Below are 7,159 nucleotides of genomic sequence, written 5' to 3'. Positions count from 1 at the left end.
CAAAGGGACATTTTCCTGACATCACATCTAATCTGGATTTGTCTAACTCCCCATCTTGAATCTTTTCTTGCCTTAATAGTCCTCAGTTTTAATGTTATATTCCAACATCCCTCTATTTTACCAGGTTCCCAATCTACTCACTTAGCAGACCCCATGAGACAACTGAGATGTTGGCAAGAGAGGTCCTGGATTAGAGGAATTTATTTTCATGCATGCCTGTGAAGTGTCAGTCATGCTGTTAGCACTAGATAATCTGAAACTGGCAAATGTGAGGAAATTAAATTTGAAGCTGGCACTTGATCTTTAATTCACTGTTCTGCATGTTGTAATGATATAATTTTACAGCAGTGTGAATTAAGGTTGGAGTAGGATCAGACTTTAACATGACTTATCTGGTTTTTGTCATTTTAATCTAATTTAACAGCATGTTTAATTTGGAAGACTTTTCTAGTCACCTTTGGGAATTGCCTTGTGGTACATTGCAGCATTTGGTACTGAAATCTAAAAAAAGATTTCATCAGGATCTTCTTTCTTTGGCCTGATAGTACTGATATTAGCACATATGTTGGAATATTGTGTCTCTGCAAGAGCCATAGGCTGATTGAACCCTGGATCTTCAGCACTGCAAGCAAAGGCCTCAGCTACATTGAAGAGAAACTTTTTGAAATAATTTTTAATGTCATTGATGTCAAAAACAGGCAGTGAAACAATCACTAGCACTAGAGTAATGTATTATATATTCACGTTTTACAGATATGATTCTGCTCATATTGTTTTCACAACTCGAGTTTATTCATGAAGTAAGGGCTCAGTATATTTTTCTAACTGGATATTTTCCTGGATAGGCTTTCATCTGACCTCAACAGGGCATTTATTTACTACACTTATTTACTTACCATTACATTTTTTTTCCCCAGATCTCACTGTGAGTACAACAGTTAAAATCTTTACCCTCTAACTGCACTGTATTTTACTGCAGTTCATTTTTAGACGGACAGGGGAAATCTGTACATCATCCATGCTGGGTTTCTGTCTAATTAGGTAGTTGCAGCTAAGTAGAAGGAGGAGGGTGATAAGCAATATTCTAAAGTTCAAACATTTTATCATGTGTCTTGATCATAGACCTTGTCAGGGAAAGTATTTTCTCAGTTATGGACCCAGTGTTTTACTTGAGCTTGGATGGGACTGCTGGCCAAAGGGATCCCAGAGCAAAGAGCTGTAAGAGCCCATCATGCTTCTGGTCTTACCTTCTTGGTAGCTAAAAAGCAACATGAAATATCAGCACAGCTGGAGACTGTAGCCAGGGTCACTTATGATCTTGCACTGGAAGTAGCATGTGACAAAGGATCTTTGCACCTCAGAGGAAGGGAACTAACAACAGAAGTAATTCCTCTTTGGTCTGTGCCCTAGAAGCAGAGAGACAACCTTAAAAATGAATGGGGACTTCATAGGTTTCACAGACTGAAATTATTTACTGAATTTTTACAGGAATACCTTAAAGCTATAGGTATGCCTTTTTATCTTGAGGATTAGTTCCCAAACAAAGAAACAGAACAAAATTTTCTATATATGTAAGCTTAGAATTATTCACCAAAGCAGAAATGGCTATCTGGTTTCAGATGAGAACTATGACCTGACATTAGGTTGTACTATTTACCTCTGAACACAACAAATTCCTATTTAAACATAGCTTCAGAGGCCAAATATGAGAATGTTGGTGTACATATTCCACTTCCATGATTCAAAGGCATTTTGTGCCCTCTGGTGACCATTTAGAGCTCCATTTTGCAAAAGTGGCTGCAACATTTTGGGTATCAGGACAGTACCAATACTGTTGATAAGATTTTCTAGTCATAGCTTGGGCAAAACAAATAGTTTATTAAAAAATGATAAAAACCCCAAAACAGAATGGGGCTAACTGTCTATATAGTCTTTTGTACACTAAATTCATATGTATGTGAAAGATTTTCATCTGAGCTGTCCTGGGTTTCCTAATTTCATTTTGATCTTGTAATCAAAGCATGTAGAACTGATCACATGACGTAAAATTGGGAAAAAATTATTAAGTGAGCTTTCTAATATAGCCTCTCAACACAAAAGGAATTTTATCAAAGTACAAAAATTGTGCCATAATAATAGCACATCTTATGTAAAGCAAGATAATTTCCATACCAGAAGATCATTAAATATTGCCTGCTTTTTATGTATAGAAAGTTGAAAAGTTAGTTGGGCTCTTATACGTGAAAATCTTGTCCTACTGTGTCTCATGTTTGGAGATCTCACTTGAACCAATCTGCAACCACATTTGGAAGTGAATCATTGCCTGTTTAAAACAGTATGCAGAAAGAGAACAGCAAACCAAATCCTTTGTGACATATAGAAGGGCATATGCATAAAAAAGTGACAAAATTAATAACTTCATATCACAATTTGAAAATGTTGAGGTATAAAGAGGGACAAAATAGCTAGAACTTAGCTGGATAGTTGGAGTTGTCATCAATACTTTTACAAAACTTGTCATTTAGTAATAGGAACTTATTCATTTCATACAAAAATAATGAAAAAGTGTATGGCATGTTGTCATACAACACTGAAGCACTGATCCAGTACCAAACTGGACTCTCCCCCTGATATTGTCTTTTGCTGTCTGAATATTACCCTAAAGTAGGAGAAGGAACAATTGATCCTTACCCACACCACCATGACTTTTCTACCACTGCAGCGTTGTATTTTTACTGGCAGTAGCCCTGATTAAAAGTCTGATATGTCTTTCCGTGGGCAATTCAAAGCCCTATGAGGTCAGCCGTATGGCTGCTCCTGATTTTGTTAGGTTTTGGATCATGCCCTGTAGGAAAGTGGTCTGACATATTAAGACTAAGAAGAAACCAACAAACCAGGCAAGTTCTGTTCCCCAGTCTGCCATGGATATATTGTTGCCTTCTGGGCAAGTTTCTCAATTTGAAAAAGCGTCAGACTATTTAGTTGGGATCATAGCAGCTGTTTACTCTAGTACAATGTTTGGACAATTAAGTAATGTTTGCAGAAAGTAAGTGAGTTAAAGATGTTAGAAAGTGCACAAAATTTTAGTATTTATAGCAGGTCTATTTTTAATAAATCCTCCTTGATCATAATTCATTGTCCCTCTGAGATTTCATCCAAGGCTTTTTAGTTAACACTTTTTCCAGCAATCCATATTAATTAGCAGTATTGGTCTGTTGGCTCTATGGTATTTATCATTTTCCCCTCTGGTTTCAGAGCACTGTAATTAAAGCATTCCTAAGAGAACTGGTTAATGAATTGACCTGAAATGCCTTATTATAGATCCTACTCAAAACCTACTTTTAAAATGTACTACAAAGTTTTGTAGAGTTTAGCTGAAAATCCACTGGAGCCTGGAGCATGATTCCCACTCCCCAAAAGACAAAAGGCAAAGAAACACAAAGCAAACAATTCAAATTTATTTCTACCTGTATTTATAAATCAATCTCAGAATGTGTGGCATTACAAAGGATGGCTCATGTTAGAGTGTCTTTTGCTTATGCAAACTATTACTTTCTAATCTCACTATAAGAGGGAAGAAAATATATTTCTACTCGCATCTGAAGCTCAAGTAATTTCATTAAAGTTCTCATTATGGAATTAACATTTCATTCTTTGTTTATTTATATCACCATTTGTGATCTTACCCTCACTCCTATCTTCTGATTGTATACAAGCAAAACAAACAAGAAATTTTAGAAGCAACTTTCTTTTTCTTGTCATCACCAAGACTCTATTTGCTAATTTTAAGAACTAGACCTCTGGGTGTTTTGGGGGAAAGAGAACATAAAAATTCTGACAGAAATAATCTTCTAGACTTACATACAAGCAAGCAGCCTGGTTATGCAGGTCTTTTTCCTTCTGAAATTCTCATTTTAATTCTCCAATTAAAATGAATAAACCCCATTATTTTCAATATTTTTTCATATTTTGGATTCTTCTTATAGGATAAGGAGAGAAGCAAACAGATGTTTATGGAATTGCAATGATGGAAAAGAGAAAGAGCCATTCATGGATAGATTTGGAGAGGGGTGAAAAGGGTAATATAATAAGTGGAAGTACATTCTCTTTATGCCTTGGGCAAAGAGATAAGAGAAAATTAAACTGAGCATGGGAATACACAAAGTCTGCTGATTTATTTTATGCACTTATACATTAAAGTTTGAATTAGTTATCAATGCCAATTGACATTAGTACTGGGACTGGTGTTTAACAACTTTGTCACAGCTGGGATCAAGTGCACCCTCAGCAGGTTTGCTGATGACGCCAAGCCATGTGGGGTGGTTGACACTCTGGAGGGAGGGAATGCTATCCAGAGGGAACTGGGCAGGCTGGAGAGGTGTGTACATGAAAATCTCATGAAGTTCAACAAAACCAAGCGCAAGGTCCTGAACCTGGACTGGGCCAATTCCAAACGGAAAATACAGACTTGATGAAGAATGGTTTTAGAGCAGATCTGGGTAGAGACACTTGGGAATGTTGGTTGACGAGAAGCTCGATGTGACCCAGCAGTGTGTGCTTGCAGCCCAGAAAGCCAAACACGTCCTGGGCTTCATCAAGAGAGACTAAGAGAGGTGATTCCCCCACTCTACTCTGGCTTTTTGAGATGCCACATGCAGTACTATGTCCAACATAAGAAGGATGTGTTGGAATGAGTCCAGAGGAGGCCATAAGGATGATCAGAGGATGATTCAACAAGATGGTTGGGGCTGTTCAGCCTGGAGAAGAGACTGCTCTGGGGACACTTTATAATACCTTTCATTAGGTAAAGGAGGCTCATAGATGACTAAAGAGGGACTTTTATCATGGCCATGTAATAACAAGACAAGGGATAATGGATTTAAACTGAAAGAGGGTAGGGCTAGATTAGATACAAGGAAGAAATTCTTTACTACGATAGCAGTGAAACAGGTTGCCCATCAAAGTGGATGTTTCATCCCTGGAAGTGTTTAAGGCCAGGTTAGATGAGTCACTGAGCAACCTGGTGTCTTGTGTCTTGTGTCTTTGTCCATGGCTGGAGAGCTGGAACCAGATGATCTTTCAGGGCCCTTCCAACCCAGACCGTTCTTTGATTCAACTGTAACTTTAAATATTATTCCTTTGGACTCTGCTCAGGAGAGGATCAACTTTCATTTAATTATGTAGCTATTAAGTTGGATCACTGTGTGATAAAATGTGTAGCTACCTAATACTTTGGTATTGCTTTGGTGCTAATAACAGATTCTGTGGAAAACTGGAGTTTTATGAAAAACTGGCAGATACTTGAAAATGACTTCTCTATACAATAATCTGTAAATACCACATACATTTATGGTAGTCTACTGAAGTGGTTATCATTTTTGTATAAATAGAGAAATTCAATAACAGTACCCAAGAATTGGAGGGTGTCCAAGAGTGTGTCACTTAAGTATTATTATAAAGAAAGTCTGAAGCTTCCATTCCCTCTGGCTTAATATTAAAATTTAAGGAGATCTTTTTAAATTATCCTAAGTCAATGAATTTAAAAAACTGGACACAGTTTTCATAAAGATGAATGAGAACCAGGTACCTTGTGAACTATCTATGCAACATCACATTCAGAGCTGAAAAGAATGGCATATTTTTCCCTCTCCTGAATCCACCCAACAACTTGTTTCATAGCTCAGTCCTCTAAGTTTGGTACTGAATATTCTTTACTAAATCCAGCAGAGTTTAAACCTTTCTTGAATCCCAGGAATAACTCAGCAGAGTAAACTGACTTTAACTCGGAGTTTGGCGGTGCAGTTCTAGTGAGGTAGATTTTTGTATTCCTTGATTTCAATAAGAAAGACCCATATGCTTATAGTTAGATACAAATTAATTTTGGTGGTGAAAATCATAGTTTTGTGTGAAGGCCTGAAGACAGCATTACATGATTAATCTTGATCTGCTACAAAACCTGTTTCATATCTCTGCCTAGGATCTCATACAAAACTAAATTGTATGTCCCAGAAAGGCATGGAATGGTAGCTATGAGCAGAAATGCTAAGACCATAAACCCCACATATTAGACAATTTCTCAGTTAAGATGTACTTTCTCTATTCAGCTGGCACTCATTTTCTAGGACAAATTTTATAACATGTCAAAATTTTTCTTTGCAGATCCTACCAAAAAAAAAAAAAAAAAAAAAAAAAAAAAAAAAAGCTACCTGGAAATGGAACAGACATAATAGTAGGGGAATATTTGAGATGCCAGAGTCCAAGAAAAGATTTCATATTTACTCATGCCTTCTCACTACTTTCCTAATAGCCCTAAGGTTTTGTTCTCTAAACTCCAAAGATTAGTAATTTGGTTTTAAGACATAGCAAAAGAAGGCCCCAAAGCTGGACGTCAGTTTTCAGTTATCACAATCGATTTATTGTCAATTTTAGCTTACCATCATCTTTTTCATGCTACTGAGCAAGGGCTCAGTATGAATATCCACAGTTTTACACCTAGCAGTGGTAAAATAATCAAGTGTGGTATCCGTTAAGTAATCCTCAGAGTCGATGCTTTCGAAATCTGTGCATTAAAAGTATTCAGTATTACAATATGGTAATTCATTTTCTTCAAGCTGAATGGTGATAAGCATTGCATTTTTTTTTGACCTGCTGAACAAAAACAGGCCCATAGATTTCAAGTTCATGAGACAAGCTACAAAAGGAACATAAATAATTTAGTATGAAAATAGTTAAATGATGCTGTCACTATTTTTTCTGTCTCCTCCCTTGGGAAACTTTTAAAAAAATAACAGTTCAGCTGGGAAAACTCTGAAATTCAAGATGCAGGAAGAATTATTTCAATTGCATGTTGGAATATTCATTCTATGGCATTGTTAAATATTTCTCATTTTATTAATTGGAATGACCCCAAGAAATAGAACCAGTGACTCCTGAATTTTCCAGAGAATGAATCTTTTCATTTGAACTAATGGTAAGTTACCCCCAGAAAATTGAGTTTGTGTTCATAATGAAGTTATGAAGTCTACTGCTGAATTCATTAAATTGGAACAACTTTTATTTCATTATAGTAACAAACACAGCAAATTAATTTTCTCAACGAGGCATCAGTATGTGTTTTTAATAGAGAACACTATTATGTGTGAACAATTAAAATAATTTA

This window comes from Vidua macroura, chromosome 1, assembly GCF_024509145.1.
Source record: "Vidua macroura isolate BioBank_ID:100142 chromosome 1, ASM2450914v1, whole genome shotgun sequence".
Taxonomy (NCBI): domain Eukaryota; kingdom Metazoa; phylum Chordata; class Aves; order Passeriformes; family Viduidae; genus Vidua; species Vidua macroura.
Note: the sequence above shows the minus strand (reverse complement) of the source record.